Source organism: Pleurodeles waltl, chromosome 3_1 (genome assembly GCF_031143425.1).
Source record: "Pleurodeles waltl isolate 20211129_DDA chromosome 3_1, aPleWal1.hap1.20221129, whole genome shotgun sequence".
NCBI classification, from domain to species: Eukaryota; Metazoa; Chordata; class Amphibia; order Caudata; family Salamandridae; genus Pleurodeles; species Pleurodeles waltl.
The window spans coordinates 762,099,154-762,119,458 of NC_090440.1; the positions used below are offsets into that span (position 1 = coordinate 762,099,154).

General features: G+C 46.2%; 1 protein-coding gene across 2 annotated transcripts in view; it reads right to left on the reverse strand.

The window, feature by feature from the left end:
* OVCH2 (ovochymase 2) overlaps positions 1–20,305 on the reverse strand; it is a 919,743-nt gene that overhangs the window by 445,162 nt on the left and 454,276 nt on the right. The gene's annotated exons all lie outside the window — the stretch shown is intronic.

Genomic DNA, 20,305 nt, shown 5'->3' on the forward strand with positions numbered 1-20,305 from the left:
ACAGTAGAGAGGTAGTAGTGTTAAATTACATGTAGTAGGCAGGTTTGTCTTCTTACCTGTGTCTCACTGGAAGTATTGCAGGATAACCGAGTTCCTGTTGTTGATGTCCTCTTCTACTGCTTTCTCGTCTTCACGGTCCACAGGCTCCACAGCTGCAACAACACCGCCATCTGGACCATCCTCCTGCAGATAAGGCACCTGTCGTTGCAAAGCCAAGTTGTGAAGCATACAGTAGGCCACCATGATCTGGCACACCTTCTTCGGTGAGTAGAATAGGGAACCTCCTGTCATATGGAGGCACCTGAACCTGGCCTTCAGGAGGCCGAAGGTCGGCTCTATAATCCTCCTAGTTCGCCCAGGGGCCTCATTATAGCTTTCCTCTGCCCTTGTCCTGGGATTCCTCACTGGGGTCAGTAGCCATGACAGGTTGGGGTAACCAGAGTCACCTGAAAAAGGCGAGGGACAACTGTTAGACACACACTAGCCTGTAGGGATATCCCCAGACCCAGACAACTATTCCCACTGATGTGGTTCCAGGTGCTCACCTAATAGCCACACACGGTGCCTCTGGAGTTGCCCCATCACATAAGGGATGCTGCTATTCCACAGGATGTAAGCTTCATGCACTGAGCCAGGGAATTTGGCATTCACATGGGAGATGTACTGGTCTGCCAAACACACCATCTGCACATTCATGGAATGATAACTCTTCCGGTTTCTGTACACCTGTTCACTCCGGGGGGGATACCAAGGCCACATGTGTCCCATCAATGGCACCTATGATGTTGGGGATATGTCCCAGGGCATAGAAGTCACCTTTCACTGTAGGCAAATCCTCCACCTGAGCGAAAACGATGTAGCTCCGCATGTGTTTTAGCATGGCAGACTACACTCTGGACAACACGTTGGAAAACATAGGTTAGGACATCCCTGATGCTATGGCCACTGTTGTTTGAAATGACCTACTTGCAAGGAAATGGAGTACTGACAGCACCTGCACTTGAGGGGGGATTCCTGTGGGATGGCGGATAGCTGACATCAGGTCTGGCTCCAACTGGGCACACAGTTCCAGGATTGTGGCACGATCTAGCCTGTATGTGATGATTACATGTCTTTCCTCCATTGTCGACAGGTCCACCAGCGGTCTGTAAACCGGAGGATGCCGCCATCTCCTCACATGTCCCAGCGGACGGTGCCTATGAAGGACAACAGCGAGCACAGAGTCAACCAACTCAGAGGTACGTACACACAGTTTACACAGAACACGATTCATAATCCGAAATAAGCATGTATGTGTGCTGCGGCAAGGCCTAGTTATGTGTGACGCAGTTAAAAATAGAGCCATGTTGGCCCCTGAAATGGCGGCTGCCTGACCTGTAAAGCGTGACAATGGGATATGAGGTAACTGCGCTGGCGTTGTACACCGTCGCGGAAGGCGGTCAAAGACCATGGCGCAATTCTGTATTGGTTAACATTGGACCCTATGGGTCCCAGGAGCCAATGACGATGTACGCCGGTGGTGACAGTACGCACCGCCGCAGACGTGACCGCCATTTTCTACCTGTTCAATCACTTGATACCTGATCTTCGACAGGAGAGGACCTACACTGCAAGTGCTGCTGTGACCTCGGTCTGGAAGAGACAATGGCTTGTGCGTCTGGGGAAAGGGCCCCTGCCTTCACATCGGAGGAGTTGGAGAAACTTGTGGATGGGGGCCTCCCCCAGTACACGCTACTCTACGGTCCTCCAGACAAACAGGTAAGTACACTGGGAGCATGCTGTATGGACTATGCCTGTGTGGAGTGGGGTGGATGAAAGATAGGGGGGTGAGAATGATGCGTGCATGAAACGACGGTGAGTGCATGTGCCACATGGCAAGGGGAGGGATGCGGGCCAATGACTGTGACGGTGCAGTTGGAAATAACTTCTCTTTTTCCCCTGTACAATTGCTGTAGGTCAGCGCCCACCAGAAGAAGGATATTTGGCGTGCCATCGCCAAGGACGTCCAGACCCTGGGGGTCTATCACAGATGGAGCACCCACTGCCGTAAGAGATGGGAGGACATTCGCCGCTGGAGCAAGAAGACGGCGGAGGCCCAGCTGGGGATGGCCTCCCAACGTGGGAGGGGTGCCCGTCGCACCGTGACCCCCCTGATGTTCAGGATCCTGGCGGTGGCGTACCCGGAGTTGGATGGGCGCTTGAGGGCATCACAGCAGCAACAAGGGGGTGAGTACACTCTCATTCTGCTGATTCAGCGTGCAGTGGAGGTGTCTGGGTGGGGGAGGTAGGCTGTGGGTTCCCCTAGGCCAGGGCAAGGGTGCTAGTTAGGTCTCCTTTTTCTGGCAGGCCCTGTGGCACCCCACCCCACCTGGGTACAACCAACTACACCTAGTCAGGCTCCTGTGACATCCATGTGTGCAGATGTTGCCCATAGCCCTGTAGGGCATGTCCCAGGGATTGTATAGTGGGCCCCAAGTGTGCGGCATAGTGCAGGGGGCTTCTGTGTCTGTCGTGTCCGCCAACGGTAGCAGTAATGCATGCACTCGACATGTCTTTCTTCTGTCACCTTCGCCCCAGGCACCTCAGGCCCTGCCCTATTCACCCCTGCTGCCCTCAGTGAGGAGGCCATTGACCTCCTCAGGTCTCTCACTGTTGGGCAGTCTACCGTTTTGAATGCCATCAATGGTGTAGAGAGGCAGTTGCAACAGACGAATGCATTCCTGGAGGGCATTCATTCTGGTCAGGCAACCCTTCACAAGCTTTTCAGACTCTGGCCTCAGCACTGATGGCAGCCATTGTCCCTGTCTCTAGCATCCCCCCTCCAACTTCCTCTACCCAGACCCACACCCCTGTACCTCAGCCTACCCCAAGCACACCATCAGACGAGCATGCAGACATAGCAACATCCACTGCCTCCACTGTGTCCCCCTCCTCCTCGTCTCCCTCCTCCCTCCCAGTCTCGTCTCCACTCACAACTGCATGCACTATATCTACACCACTACTTCCATCACCACCACACCCCGCTCACGTGCAGTCACCACCCCCACTACAATTCACACATTCCCTGTGTCCTCTCCCAGTGTGTCTGTGACGCCACCTCCCAAGGTACACAAATGCAGGCACAAATGAACCCAACAGCCATCCACCTCACGACACCCTCCAGCACATGCACCTTCATCCAAAGTCATCAAACGTACGCCTCCTACAACCACAACCTCTTTCTCCACTCCCAAACCCCCTCCAGCTACCCGTCCCAGTGCTCCCAAGAAACGTTTCCTGTCCACCCTTGACCTCTTTCCCTCAACCCCCCACCCCGTCAGTCCCCTAAGGCCCGACTCTCCAGGTCCCAACCTAGCACCTCAGCCATAACATCGCCGGGATCAGTGGTGCCAGTAGTCACCGGATTATGGAGTGCACCAGGCAGCAGGGCAGGCAGTGTGGCAAGGAGCCACAGCACGGACAGCCCCCCACCTGTCAAGCATCGAAAGTTGGCCAGTGCCTGGCGGGAGAGGGGGAAGACACCAGCCATCAAAGCCGCTCCCAGGGGTACAGGTGGGAGTGTGGAGTCAGCTGCGACACCTTCCAAGGTGGGGAAGGGGCAAAAGAAACTGGCAAGTCTGGGAGGATCGGCACGGCAGAGAAGACCACCATCAGCCCCGCTGCCCAGAAGGCGACCGCCATCAGCCCTGCTGCCCAGGAGGCGACCGCCATCAGCCTCGCTGCCCAGAAGGCGACCGCCATCAGCCCCGCTGCCCAGGAGGCGACCGCCATCAGCCCCGCTGCCCAGGAGGCGACTGCCAGCACCAGCCCCACTGCCCAGGAGGCGGCCGCCATCAGCCCCGCTGCCCAGGAGGCGACCGCCAGCAGCCCCGCTGCCCAGGATGCGACCGCCAGCACCAGCCCCGCTGCCCAGGAGGCGACCGCCATCAGCCCCGCTGCCCAGGAGGCGAACTGCTGCCCAGGAGGCGACCGCCAGCACCAGCCCCGCTGCCCAGGAGGCGACCGCCATCAGCCCCGCTGCCCAGGAGGCGATCACCAGCAGCAGCCCCGCTGGCCCAGACAGGACTGCCAGCACCAGCCCCGCTGGCCCAGACAGGACCGCCAGCACCAGCCCCGCTGCCCAGGAGGCGACCGCCAGCAGCAGCCCCGCTGGCCAGGAGGCGACCGCCAACACCAGCCCTGCTGGCCCAGACAGGACCGCAAGCACCAGCCCCACAGGCCCAGACAGGACCGCCAGCACCAGCTCCGCTTGCCAGGATGCGACCCCCAGCACCAGCCCCGCAGGCCCAGACAGGACCACCAGCCCCGCAGGCCCAGACAGGACCGCCAGCACCAGCCCCGCTGGCCCAGACAGGACCGCCAACACCAGCTCCGCAGGCCCTGACAGGACCGCTAGCAGCAGCCCCGCAGGCCCAGACAGGACCGCCAGCAGCAGCCCTGCAGGCCCAGACAGGACCGCCAGCACCAGCCCCGTTGGCCCAGACAGGACCGCCAGCAGCTGAGTCGCTGCAATGGACACCGCCGCCACAGGCACCGCTGCAATGGACACCGCCGCCACAGGCACCGCTGCAATGGACACCACCGCCACAAGCACCGCTGGACCATGAGCGCAAAGAGCACTGACGCTACTGAGTCCGCTACGAGCAGGATGAAGCACTCTGGGCACAAAGCCCCCTCCAGAACCAGTGGAGATTTACATCCACTACCTCTGTCCTTGGCAGGATGAAGCACTCTGGGCACAAAGCCCCCTCCAGAACCAGTGGAGATTTACATCCACTACCTCTGTCCTTGGCAGGATGAAGCACTCTGGGCACAATGCCCCCTCCAGAACCAGTGGAGACTGTTATCCACTACCTCTGTCCTTGGCAGGATGAAGCACTCTGGGCACCAAGCCCCCTCCAGAACCAGTGGAGACAGGCATCCACTACCTCTGTCCTTGTCAGGATGAAGCACTCTGGGCACCAAGCCCCCTCCAGAACCAGTGGAGACAGGCATCCACTACCTCTGTCCTTGGCAGGATGAAGCACTCTGGGCACAAAGCCCCCTACAGAACCAGTGGAGACTGTTATCCACTTGAGAGACTGTGGCTTTGCACTCCCCAGGATTGAACAGTGGGCAAACCACCCACTGTAGAGACTTGAGAGACTGTAGCTTTGCACTCCCCAGGATTGAACAGTGGGCAAACTACCCACAGTAGAGACTTGAGAGACTGTGGCTTTGCATTCCCCAGGATTGAACGGTGGGCAACCCACCCACTGTAGAGACTTGTGAGACTGTGGCTTTGCACTCCCCAGGATTGAACAGTGGGCAAACCACCCACTGTAGAGACTTGAGAGACTGTGGCTTTGCACTCCCCAGGATTGAACAGTGGGCAACCCACCCACTGTAGAGACTTGTGAGACTGTGGCTTTGCACTCCCCAGGATTGAACAGTGGGCAACCCACCCACTGTAGAGACTTGTGAGACTGTGGCTTTGCACTCCCAGGATTGAACAGTGGGCATGGGGCCCCCTCGTTGATTTGGCGTTGTGCACTCATCCGGCTGAGGTGCCCCCCTTTTCCTTCCCCCTGATGTGCCTGTTTTATTTCTATCTGATGCCCCTGCAGTGCTCTCTCCGTCATGTTCGGGTACCTTGTGTAGGCCTCGCCCATGCAGTGTGGGCCCAGTGTTCCACGGACATAAATGGAGCAATACCTGGAATCTATTCTTAGTGCATATATTTGTTAATAGTGTATATATTTTTTTGCGCACTGGATTTTAATAGTTTACAATGGTTACACTCCTTTCCTTTTGTCTTTGCATTCTTCCAGGGGGGTTGAGGGTGTAACTGTGATGTATCAATATGTATTAGTGTGTGTGTTGTCGTGGGTGAGGGTGGGGTTGGGGGTGTTGCGTGTGTGTGTCCCTGTTTTTTCTCTCCCCTGTGATGTAGGTGCAGTACTCACCGTGGTCTTCGCCACCGGCGTTCGTGCTCCTGGTACAGGAGCAAGAAGATGAAAGCTGGGAAAATGTGAAGCTCTGGTTCCATGGCATGCTCGCACCAGAGGGATTTCCAGTGCTATGTGTGTGGACAGCAGAGGGCAGTTCAACACACATGAGCACTGCAGAGTTGGACGGCTCCTGGCCGTCCGACACACACCAATGGTTAATTGTGTAGACTTGGAAGACTACAATAGTACGGAGACAATTGTGTTCTCAAAAGGCCCATTGGAACTGTATGGGCTCTTGAAACAAATAGTTTTTTTCACCGTTAAAGTATCTGCAGCAATGAAGACATATTTCCTCACAGGCTTGCTGAGCAACCGAATCATATTACAATTGATGCCTGTACCCTTTCATTTTTCCCTTTGGGGATGTCAGCAAACCTTAAATTCGATCTTCTAAAATGTTTTTCTATGTCTTCATGTTATGAAAACAAATCTTGATACCACCCAGCACTCTTATCCTGCTCCATCTTCACTGTAGTCTCCAAGGTAGAAATTATAGCTCCTTATCCACAGCTTCAACTTTGAATGTAAGAACTTACATTTTAGAATATAATCAGGCTAAGCCTCCTTTAAAGTGATTGCTTCCTTTAAAATTCCACTATTCGTCTTTGCAGGCATATGATTAAAAGCATGGGAGCTGCATAAGTCAGAATGAGCAAAGACAGGCCTCTCTCCGATTTCTTTCTCTTGCTACGCACCCATCTGCTTCATTGTCAGGTGAGGTCCAGAGTTTTCTGTCTCACTGATTTTCAAGGACTGAGAGATCCTTCATTTCTGGATATGGGAATACACAGCAGAGTCCATAGGGGAGTTTAGCATTTTATGCAGTATGGTTTGCATGAAGGAGACTGAAGCTTACAATTTCATATTGTTCTGTGCACGTAGGCTTTTGGTAAGTCAGTTGAATCAATAGGTTGTCACTTCACGCCAAGTGAGCACCTTTGCAAAACCATGGTAAATAACCCTTGAAAGTTCCTGTTGCTGTGTATGGTAAAGTGTAATTTTGGTAGTTTGTGGAGATTCCAAAGGTTGCCATTGTGTTACATCTACTATAATTTCCCTTATAATAGGTTATGAATGTTGGCAACATTTGTTGTGGCTTTGAGACTGACTTCATAAATAAAAAGTAACTATTTATCTTTTTTTGTTTTAGCAAACCTTTCTTTCTTTATTCTTTTATTCAACTTTGCCCCTTTCCTAAATCTCCTGTTTCTCTTCAGACAACATCATTCTTAAACTCTCTCTTTTTGAGACACTTGTCCTTCCCACTCAGTAAGTGCTCATTTATTAATCCTCAGGGACATTCTCAGGTTCTCGCTGTAAGGACTGGGAAGAGGAAGATAGATGAGATATCATGGTACTGTTAGTTGCTTTGGCACTTTCTCCAATTATACAGTAGTCTTAAAAACCCATTGTTAGAAGGTGAATTATTAGTAGATGCCAGTATGTACCTACAGCGAGCAGTAAGGCCACAATCACACATGAGGTCCAGCCAAGGGCTCATTAAATTAATCCTTGCTCAACCCTTGGTAGCTTGGCTGTGGGTAGACAGGCTCATCTAAGTAAACAAGTGTTTCAAGCATTTAAAACAGCAATACATTAAATAAGTAAGACACAAAACATAATAGAAATCCCACACTGATTTATAAAAATATCTTATATTTTTACGATTAAAATGACACCAAAATGACAAAAATCAAATGTAGGGAACCAGAGACATGATTTTTTAAATATTCAAAGTAAAACTAGCGATTTGAAGCAAATAGCGCTCCAAGGGATAAAAAAAGGTTGTGCTGGACTGGGACAAGGTCAAGAGGTCTGGCCACCAACAATGTAACAATTTTACGCTTACTTCCAGTAGTGTTTCTTGATGCAGGAAAGTGGTCCACAAAACTAATCCAAGGTTCCAGAAATCTGTGAGTTGCTCCTTGGGACATTGGGACTACAATTCTCACAATGCACCTTGCCAAATCCTTAGAGGTCCACTGAACACTGTGCAGCGGGGCTCTTCTGGCAGGAGTTGATTCAAGTAACTCTTAGTAGTTCCTTTATACCTGTTGCTTACAGTGACTCCACTCCTGAATCCTTTAAAAGCTAGGAAACATCCCTTTTGAGCTGAAGACCAAAGTGTGAAGCACGTGCAGTCTTCTCTTGTGCAGTGCAAGGGTCTAGCAGGACAGTCCTTCTTCTTGTTTCCATGAAGGGATCTTTGGGCATCCACAACACCAATCCAAAAGTCTAGAAGCTCTGAGATGGTCCTCGGGATGGTGGGACTACGTTTCCCAGAATGCACCTGGCCAATTCCTTCAAAGGCCACTGGAGGCTGTCCAGCTGGGGACTTCTTGAGGGAGATGGTGCAGGTGAAGTTCTGCTAACCTGTTGCTGTCAGGGAGTCCACTCCTTCATTTCTTGAAGCCAGGTAAAGTCCTTAGAGCTGTAGTTCCTCAGTGTGCAGCAAGTGCAGTCATGCAGAGTGCAGACCTTTGGGGTTCAGGCTAGGGTTCCAACAGTGCAGTACTTCTTCTCCTTTTAGTTTCAGGCAGGGATCTGAGTTGCTGGGCAATTCTCCCATATTTCTCCAGTGTTCCTGGGCTGGCAAGCAGGGGGGCACCCCTGACCTATGGGTTGCAGGGTGCCAACCTCTGGGGTGACCACTTCCTGCTACGTGTAGCAAAACTGTCAACACCAGGGCAGTGGTGATTAGAATGCAAAAACCCAGCACTCTCAAAACAACGTAATTTATGCATTGTGCTGACATGTTGTTGTTTAACCTTTTGTATTGCAGAGTTCAATCCTGAAGACTTATTTTTAATGTGCTTACAAATGCTGTTCATTTGCAATGTATTGCTGCAGGCTTTCAGAGTGTGCTAGGGTGTGGTCCCTTTCCAGGGCCTTCTAGAGACTTTCCCTGCAACAGGCCTGGGTGTGGTTGTGGGATGGGCCAAGACTCTATAAAAAGGAGCCAGCCCAGCTCCAAGTGCTCACTATTCAGAGGTCCAGGTGCAGAGCAGCAGCTACTTCCTGAGCTCCTGTCCCGGTGGCCTATTTGATCTTCCAGACATCTGACTTTCATCCTTCATTTGGAGATCCTTGTTCTGGGCGGTAAGACGGTGGTTGTGCTGGCCTCCTGACGCCGTTATCGAGAACTCTCATGTTCTTGGGCCTAATTTTTTTATGATTTGACAGAGTACTTTGCACGTGTGAAATACGCACTTGAGTGTTTGTGACATTTGCAGGGTGACTTGCGAATCGGCAAGACGCGCAATTAGTTTCATGATAATTTAATCTTGTTATTCATTGCACGCTACCATTTCTTGACATTTGCATGGTGGTTTAAGAATCGGCAAGACGCGCAATTTGTTTTATGGTGTTTTAACTTTGCTGTTCATTGCGCGCTACAATTTCTTGACATTTACATGGTGGCTTAGGAATCGGCAAAAGACGCGCGATTCGTTTCATTGTACTTTGATCTTGTTCATTGTGAGCTGTTATTTCTTGGCATTTACATCGTGGTTTACGAACCGGCAGGACGCGCGATTTGTTTAATGATGATTTGACTTTGATATTCATTGCGTACTATCATTTCTTGGCATTTTACATGGTGACACTTGAATCGGCAAGATGCATCTTCTCTCCTCGAGTTTAATTCATGTTGTTTATTGTATGCCACTATTCTAAGATATTTATCATGTAATATTAGAGTTGACAAGTTATGTGATTTGTTTTCTTGAATCCATATTGTGTTATTCATGGTGCACATTCCTTTTATGGTGTATACTATATATATATATATATATATATATATATAAATCTACAATATGCGCAATTTTTGTTGAAACATTTTAAGAGTACACAGAAGATCAGAGTTTCTAGATGCAATATTGTATGGTTCTAGTATGCATTCTCAAAAAAGGATTTATATGACTGGTTTAAAATTTAGTCAGAATGTTTTTCTGATTCTCATTTAAAGGAAAGTAGTTGATTAAGAAAGTTTTCATTTAATCCATCTTGATTCCCTTACAGGTATACGGCCATCTTGAAACTTAGTCATTTTAAACTTAATTCTTAGATTGTTCATGTTTTCAGAATGATTATGCTTAGGATCATAGTCTAGTATTGATTTCAGGAGATATAATTTTCATATTGTGTGTTCTAACCTTTTTCTTACTACAGGTCTCCTTCCCAGCTGTTTCCCTTCCTAATCCCCTCTTCCCCTCTTGAACTCTCTTAGATTTATCTATCAGAGTCTTGGAGCTGTTCAGTGGTGGACGTGTTGGGAACGTGCGCAAACCCCGAGGATCTGGTGACTCTGACAGAATAGTGAGCCCACGAATTATTATCCTCCTGGTTTGTGTATGCTCTCAGCATGGCCTTGCTGGACGAGTTAGTTAAAGCTATCACCCAGCTCCAGGCAGAGGTGGTATCATCCAAAGAATTGACAACTAGCTTAGCTGAGAGAGTGAGTCAGTTGCAAGATAAGGTAGAGAAGAAGGAACAAAGTCCCACAGGTGTGTCCTGGCCAGGTACTTCTTCTCAGCCTTCTGAAAGTAATCCAACAAACATTTCCCTAAATGTTCCTTCCGCAATTCCTTTAGATCCCCCAGAACGTTTCTCAGGTGACCCTTTCAAAGCGCAATCTTTCCTGGTTCAAGTGGGACTACACTTCACCTGCAGACCACATACTTTCCCCGATGCCCAGTCCAAAGTAGCTTTCTTGTTATCATATTTGACTGAGGATGCAGCTACTTGGGCAATTCCTCTTGTGCGTAAAAATAGTCCCTTGTTGTACAACTGGAGAAATTTTGTTTGTGAGTTTGAGAGAGTTTTTGATCGTAGAACTGTAACACAGTCAGTAGATTGCGAATTATTAAATTTACACCAAGGGAATCAAGACCTAGTGTCGTATTTAGCCAACTTTCCAGGGCCTTCTAGAGCTCCGCAGCTTGCAGATCTCCACCCACCAGATGTCCATTGTCTCAATGTAGGCCACTTCACATCACATCAAGGCAGCTTGGCTCAGCCTGGCAGGGGCTGACTGATCAGAGAAGGGCTCCTGGAAGGCTAGATTTTGTCTCATCGAATACTCCAGGAGCCAAATGTAAAGGCAAAACTAAGCACTTTGAGAACAGTGCACAAAAGATTGTGATCTTTACCATTCATGATACGGATAATGATCCTCATTCTGACAATGCTACTAACAATCCAGACAATTCAGATTTTTGGTTCGGTCCAGTTCCTAAAAAACAAAAAATAATTGTCGCACCTAATGATCCTTTTGACTCCAAAACTGTTTTGGACTCGGAAGGTAATCCTATGTTTGACCCTAAACTCATCCACCATCCCAACTCTACCAAGTGGCTTCCCTCACAACATGTAGGGGCATATACTATAGCCAAACTACATCTTCCTCTGGATAAGCAAACAAGAGATAAATTGAAGGCTGAAGTCCAAGACCCTCATTACCCCTACATATTACTGTCACTTCCACAATCGATCCTTCAATGCAGACATTCTTTACAAAATTTGGCAAAGACCCACCCAAAGGGGTCGACAGGACATGGTCTATGTGCCAAGACAAAATGCTGGATATGGTGGGTCCTTTATCTCCTATTTTTGATATGGCTGAGACAGCCAGATTGGACAATACTGCTATTGATCCAGAAGAATTGTCCTTATGGACTCAAAGAGGCTTCTGTCCTCAATTTTACCCGAAAAGATCAAGAGGCTTCAGATGCAAGGGTCAGCACCTCTACAAGACTTCTCAACCCGCAAGTAAGTGTTCCTTCTGGCCATCTTTTTGTAGAGGGTTGTCTAAAATTTCTCCTCCACAGATGGGAATCCATCAGTTCGGATCCATGGGTGTTAAACACTGTTCAGGGGTATTCTATAGAGCTTTACGACACCCCTTTTCAGACTTGTCTCCCTCCCCTCTAAAGTTCTCTGCAGAAATGACTTCTCTGGTGTCTCAGGAAATCCAGTCCCTTCTACAAAAGCATGCAATTCAACATACTTCCCCTCATCACCTAGGCTTCCTAAGTTTAATATTTTTGGTACACAAGAAAAACAAAAAAATGAGACCAGTCATAAATCTAAGGCCCATATTTATACTTTTTTTGCGCTGCATTTGCGTCATTTTTTGACACAAAAGTGGCGCAAACTTACAAAATGCAATTGTATTTTGTAAGTTTGCGCTGATTTTGCCTCAAAAAATGACGCAAATGCGGTGCAAAAAAGTATAAATATGGGCCCAAGAGTCTTCAACCAATTTGTTGTATGCCGTCATTTCAAAATGAAAACCATTTTGCATCTCAGAGATGCTATTTTACAAAATGCCTGGTTGGTTAGTTTGGATTTACAAGACGCTTACCTTCCTATTCCTATTCATCGTGATCACAGGAGATTTCTCCAATTTCAATGGCAGCTCCTTGGTGTTTCACCAAACTAATGAAGCCAGTAGTGGCCTATCTCAGGGCCCAAGGTATATGATTAACCATCTATCTGGACGACATTTTGTTGATGGGACAGAATCTTCAATCCCTTCTCTCCCAAATGCAATACACTTGTTCTCTTCTACCAGACCTGGGTTTTCTCATAAACAAACAAAAATTGAATCTTGTCCCTTCTCAAAACATGGAGTTTCTAGAGTTCCTTATAAACTCCATAGAAGCGACTCTTCACCTACCCAAGTCAAAAGTGAAAGATATAAAGTCAGAGATGATCCAATCTTTAAGCCTTCCATCCATCTCCCTAAGATCTCTTGCAAGGATTGTAGGACTGCTTTCCTCATCAATTCAAGCCATATTCCCAGGCCCTCTCCACTATCGTGCTCTTCAGAGATTGAAAATTCGTCATCTTTGCAGGGGTCTAGCTTATTCAGACTCCATCCCCCTAGATCACAAATCCTGTATTGAACTCCAATGGTGGCTAGATAAGCTTGAAGCTTGGAATGACAGGACTTGTCATGGTCGGCACATCTCTTACTGCCATAGGCTGCAGTACTTGCATGGACGCCTGGTTTCTTAATGGCTCTGGACTGACCAAGATAAGGGCGACCCCTTCTAGTAGCCACAGTGTTGCCAACTGGAAAAACCACCTCCAGAAGGAGTCCCAGAGGAAAAACCCAAGTAATGGGAAAAAACCTCCATCATAGGATCTCCTGAAAAAGAAGACAACAAATAAACAATGAAAAAAGACAGAAATATAGGTCAAAACTGCAAGAAAAAAGCAGGAGCGAGTGGAAAACTGAAAACAGGAGCGAGGATCACCACCAAGACGGAAGTGTTTGCAAAGCAAAGAAAGAAGGAACTGCACTACTGATATGCTGTTAAACAGGAAGTGACAAAACAGGAAAACGAATGACACCATTTTCTATTGGGAAAGTCTACACAGAAATGAATGGGAAGAAAAGTCAAGTAGAAAAGAAAGATACAATGCATGCTGGGAAGACAACCACGACACAAGAAGACAATATGGAGACCCAAGAAGAAAGAAGACAAGACGCAAGAAGACAAAGAAGAAAAATAAGTAAAAAGAACTGAGTAGCTAAGTGGGGTACAAGGTCAGGAAGGCTGCCAGTGCTCAATGCGCGAACCAGAGCTCAAAACAAGACTCTTGGGGCGCATTACAGCAGGAAAATTCAGGGCGATAACAAAAGATGGGCTGTAGCGGTTCCGGCGTCCCGAGATGCAGACTTTCGGCCTGACTGTGGCCCAAAAAAGGGACGCCGCGGTATTCCGCGGCATCACAGGACTATCTTTGCCTCAGCTCCAGATCTTGCATTATAATCCGATGCAAGTCTGACCGGTTGGGGTGAAAGGTGTGTTCGAATATTGACTGGAGGTACATTGTCTCCACAGGAATCTCCATTGCAGATCAACTGTCTAGAGATGCTTGCAGGCTCTCTTGCGATAAAAAGTTTTATAAAAATCTAAGCTCAATCTTCCATACTTCTTCGAATGGACAACTTGTTGGCAGTCAGGTACATCAATCACCTAGAGGGCACCAAGTACAAACCTTTAGCAGAGTTAGCAAAAAGCTTCTGGTAGTTTTGTCTATGAAAAAAGGAATCCATTTGGGCTAAAAAATTACCAGGGAAATTCAATTTAGTTGCAGATTGGAATTCCTGATTCCTGTTCCACTCCAGTGACTGGAGGACAGATCCTTCCATCTTCAATATCCTGCTTCATAAATGTGGACCTCTACAGATAGAGCTCTATGCACCCCTCTTGAATACTCAGCTTCCTCAATTCTTCAGCTGGGCCAGGATCCTCTAGCTTTAGCAACGGATGCTTTTCAACAAGATTGGTCTCAGTAGATCAATACGCCTTTCCTCCATTCCAAATGATCAACAGGGTTCTCACTCAAGTACGATGACAAAAGGCAATTCTAGTCCTATTGGATCCACTCTGGCAGTCTCAGGTATGGGATCCTCCCCTTCTAGAACTTGCAGAAGACTTTCCATTTCTTCTCCCATCCTTTCCCGAACTCCTTCTCAACCCAGAAAGGTTCCAGCACAATCTGATCCTCAACAATTCTCTACACCTATCAACTTAGAAGGTAGCAGGGCTTCCCAATCTTATCCAGGAATTTTGAAAGAAGCTACGGAGTACATCTCCAAATCTTGGGCTCCTTGAACTACAAAAGTGTACAAATCAGCATGTGTAGGAAATTGCCTGAAAACATGCGAACAAAAGACTGTCCTCTAATATGCAACTTCTTATTTCCTTCAAGAAACCTCATTAAACCAGTTTTCTCTCCCAATCCAACTTGTAGGGTCAAATGGGTAATGTCCCTTGAAGGTTTTGATACTTCCAGATTTGGAGCTCATTCATCCCAGGGAGCTTTTGGCCAGGCTCTCGAATAGAGGACATTCTGAGATTGGCTGACTGGTCTAATAATGTCATCTTTCTTATCTCTTATTGTAAACTGGTTAATACAGTTTCTTCTGTAGTGATTGCTTTGCTTTAAAGAAGCATAATATGAGCCTCTGGTCTTGACATAAAATGTAGATTTTCCTAGTAAATTACGAAGGAAAGTCTTAATATTATTAAAGACACGGAGGCTAGTATTATCCCACTGCAACATCATAATAATTATGTTCTTTTCCACCCTAACAGTTTCATTTCTGCTGCATCATCAAACAACTGAAAAGGATCGAGCTCTTCAAGTTTCTTTAAAGTCACCTTGACATATCACACCTTCTCCTTCATGCAAATTCTGGTCAGAACTGTTTCCACCCGTTAGTGTTGTATTTCTTCATATAGACTTCATACAAGACTGTTTCTCTTTGGTTTTGGCTATTTCTATATTTGTTGCATTTTGCCAATGTATAATACTTATTCATGAGTCTTCTTGCAAAAGAAGGCTACTTGCAGTCAAGTTAGGTTTATCTTATGTTTACCGTATATTGATTGGTTCATCATGTTGGTTCTATTTTGTTCCCATTGGCAGAGTTTCTTCCTTGGCCTATTGGGATTCGTAGTTTTTTCTCTTGACTGTGGCTGCTATTTAAATAAAGCAAGGAAAGAAAGCATAATACTCACCTCCGTGTCTTTAATACAATTAAGACTTTCCTTCGTACTTTACTAGGAAGATCTACATTAAATCGTAATTGTCAAGTGTTAATACTATTCTACTTAGATTTGTTTACTCACTTAAGACCAAAACTTGTTCGCTGTTGTAGTACATTACCATCAGCAACTTGGTATTTGGAACACTTACCCTTGAGTATGCAAGAAATCAGAACACGTGTGGTGGGCTGATTGAACACATTGAAGTAAACCTGACATTCTAAATGCAAAATAAACTTACTAATATTTTGTCCAGAAAACTCACATTTGATAATATAGCCCTCACAGAGAGGGCAACTAACAACTATAAAAGATGTTTACTATTTTCCGTTTTTCCAGAATCTTGTATGCAATAGAACGGTTCTTGCTCTCTCTCATTCAAACTGTGATGGTTTGGATACTCTTTTTCGGGCAAACAAAACTTCAGTTTGACACAACTCCCAATCTACAACTATTGTATGGATTGTCAAATGGACCCAGTTCCAGCATTTATTTTTAAGTCAGCTAATGATGCAATTATTCCAAGCTGACGTATGTTTGACACTTTTCCTTATCAAGTGAGCTTGTACCTACGGACTGAAAACATTCCTTGGCCACAACATTGTTGAAAAAAAAAGTATTGACAAATCTGAGAGGCCTGGCTTGTACTGCAAGTCTTTTGGCTGTTTAATGCTTCTTTTGTTCTGGGTTTTGCAAATATTTAAGTATGGAGGACGATGTCAGGCCCTCATCAATCTAACAAAAGTTGTCCAAAAGAAAACATATTTTTGGGCTGAAAAAGCATACATTGCCATTGTAGCCCCTGGCACAGAAATTAACTTGAGTGTGGATCTGCTCCTTTTGAAACGGAGAATGCAATCACTCGCAGTAAATTTAGGAAATGGCCATCTTTTTCTTGCTGTCCCACCAGCCATATCATTTTTTTCTGGTTGTAAACCTCTGTGCACGTCATCTCTACTACCAGTAGTAAAGTGTCTGTGCTCCCCCTGTTAACATTGGTGAATTGGTATAACCCTAATTAGCATTATTAACTTACCTATATGTCCTTAGTACATGGTTCAAAGTAGACTGACAGCCTGTGAGTAAAATGTCAATGGTGGACTGTAGCACCTATTTTGCCATTCACTACAGTGGCAGTGCAAACATGGTTTCAGGCCTATCATTCTATGCTAACAGAAGCAGTTGAAAAACTGCAATTGGAACTGTGAAAATAAAGATTTTTGACAAGTTTGCTATTTAAAAGTAGGGCATGTAAAAATTCCATGTCCTCATTGGGACTAAAAGCTACTTTTGCTGTAGCCTGCTGGCTCCTCAGTAGGGAAACACTTTGATGCACTCTTACATTTAAATAATGTTTTGTTTGGCTAGGAAACATCATTTTTGGACTCTTTGTAATATTTATTCAAAGTTCATTTCAGTGGTAAAGTTGGATTTTGTTTAATAAATATTAGGGAAAATATACTTTGAGAAAGTTACCTTACTCCTGCCTAAATCCTCTAGAGGCTCATTTGGGTAAGCCTCAAAATGCATCCCTCTAAGAAGTGCTAAAGCCCCAAAGCTCCAGATGAGGTTTGAATACTGCTTCCAAAGTAGCGACAAAAGCCTGAATATGAGAAGCTGCTTTCTATTCCTCTGTCACAGGCTGATGTCAGAATACACCTGGACAGGCCCCTTCTTTTTGTCTCATGTCAGGCAGGCAATAATCCCAGTGTAAGGGAGCTACCTCTATAACTGGTTTGCAGTGAACAGATTGTTGCTTATTTCCCTGGCCACAGCTCTGGGGTTTTACCCCATTGGTAACAGGGCTTCAACCACACCAACAAGTTGGTACCGGGCATAAATGTGACATCCCCAGACCCCCTTCAGAATACTACTGGGCCTGAGGCAGATCAGAAGAAGATGACTGAACCTTCTGTTTGAGACCTGAGAAGAACTCTGAAGGACTGGACCTGCTCCCTTTTATATACAGGAAAAGAATTGGACTCCAAAGATCATAAGGCTGATCTCCTGTTCATACTACAAGGGCAAAACAAGCTACAGATCGTTCTCAAATATTCCCAGCTGACTAGTCTCAACTGGACATGACCTGGGCTCTGCTGGTGGCCTCTAATGGAGAGAGTACTGACGTACCAGTGCTGTTCTTGAAATCCTGGACCCCTGACTCCATCTGGCTGGACTTCTACCACTTCTGAAAAACTGGGACGTAGAAACTTTTTGGCTCCAAAAGACCTCCGGAGGACCAGGACAAACCTGCCAAACTGATCCAACCGAGGTGTGGTGCCCCTGGGCAGGAAACAATTATTTCTCTGCCCAGAGATTTTTCATGACAGCAAATCCACTGCAGCAAGACCTTTCAGGAATCCTATCCTGTCCTATGAAGCTCTGTTCGGACACACCCTGCAACATTTCTCGGCTTTAAGAACCTGAGCTCCAAAAAAGCAAAGACATGCAAATGGAGAAATCATGACTGAGTGAAAGAGCTTTCCTTCCACAAACCAACAGCTTCATTCGGAACTCAGTTGAGGCTTTTTGATCTCATGGAGCCTTCCTCAGCTACTGCCTGCTGTCCTGCCCCACCAAAGACTAAGAGACTAAGGACCCAATTTAATTCTTGGTGGTAAGGATAGTCCGTAACAATGATGATAGAATATCCTTACCACCAGGAATGTGGTCCACTTGCCACGTTTAGATGAGGGCAGACGTTTAGGTAAATCAAGGTGGAAACTACACTGTATCTACCATAATAAACCCCCTTCCGACAGCCTTGGGGAGCACGGTCCATCAGAGAAATGACTACATGTCCACCCTCCCAACTTGGGTTGGCGGACATGAAGTCATTATTTTACTGTTTCTTACTGCCACGTAAAACTTGGTGGTAAGGAACAGTAAAACATTTTAATTCTCATCCTCCATGGGAGAATCTTCCCACTGCAAGGGGAGGATTACTTTTTTCTTTACCAAAGAAAATCCTTCTTCAGGATTTTCTTTTTTTTAAAGAAAAAAAGATTACTGTTTGTTACAGGGCTGCGTCTTTCCTACTCATCCTTACAACAAACAGTAAAATGCATTGACAGGAACGACCATGATGGCGATTCCTGCCAATGACTTTATAAATGACTGCCTGCTATGACATTTATAAATTTGGTGGGCTGAGTAGTCTTGGACTGGCAGACATAAAGTCATCTGCCATGCCATGCCATTGGTGACTACTCTGTCCGCCAAGATTTAAATCAGGCCCTAGGTCCCAAGATAAATACTTTGACTGGGTTGAACCTGGTCCCTTTATCAAATCTGTGCTCTATCATGCTCAACCTCAAATCACACCTAGGTCCTACTCTAGTGCTTAATGTTTTTTTGGATATTTTTCTAATTCAGTCTGGGATTTTTATTGTGTTGTGTTTAGACTTTATTACTGTTTTGGTACTGCATACATATTTAATGTGTTGCCTCTAAATTAAGCCAATCTTCTCTGTGTGATAGCTACCAGGGGGTTGAGCTCAGGTTAGTTTAGTGACTTTAGTGATTCACCAAGACAAGGATTGTGTTTGTTGCTTAAAGTGGGTAGTCACACACTTTCACTAATAACCCAATTTCTTACAGTGAAATTAACCAATGGCTGAAGTGGGCCTACCATCTGCCTCAATTTTTTTGTGCCAGCGGAGGAATCTCTGAGTGACACAATAAAAGACCTTTGGAGGATGGGGGCTGACTGAAGTCTTCTTAAGTAAGTACAAACAACAAAACAAAAGGGCTTGGCTAATGCCAGGCCTAAAATTGAAAACAGTGATCCAGAAGTTACCATATTCTGGCCAATATCTCTTCTGCCATATGTAAGAAAATGGGTCAAAAGTTGTGTGGACTGCTCAAACAATGGGTCCCCGGGAACCAAACACCCCATTGTAGCGCTTGACTCCCTTAGGGTAGCAAAGCAGAGCAGTCCAAGGCCTACTCAAGGGAGGTGGTGTGGGCTAGTAATCACCATTCACAGATGCACAATGATAGCACTCCATAAATCATTGTCTCATGAGGAACAGAGAAGGCACTGTGACTTTCACTTTGTCATCTTCAATGTTGTCTCCCATAAGGTCTTTCTATCCCAACTGTACCGGAAAGCATTAAAGACAGTGCACTAGACTGAATAGCCTCATATTCTAAATACAGAGCTGAAACGGCATCCCTTTCCCTATTAATCTGCTTGCAAAGCAATGGGACATAGAGTTTGATAGGCCTCGTCTTTCAGCTTCATGTTTTTCAATATATTTTTGTATCTAGTGGCCCAGATGATAAGGATCTTTGCCAAGTCATTGGTGGCATATGCTAACAACATTGTCATTCATCTGCATGGGCTTTTTGGGTGGTCATGGAATGATTTTCAAGACTGTCTGATAGTTGTATCCAACAGGATGACGATAACGATTTTAAAACTCAACTCAGACAAAACAGAGGTGTAGGCGGCACGGAAGGACACTACTTGGTGAGCATCCAAATTGTGGCATAGGAATCTGGGTCTTTCCCTCTCTAGTCCAAGCAGTATAGCATTTTGACATTCTCTTGGATCAAGAGCTGATTTTCGGTGGTTGGATAAATAAAGTCACGTTTACATGGTATTTTTACATCATGCTGCTGCAGAAGATGTGCTTATTAAATTCTCGGTCTATCAGTTATTTAGGCGCTTGTATTGCCCTAATTAGTTTTCTTGAATATCTCTATTTGATTGCATGTGTATTTACTTGACAGGTTGCAAATAGT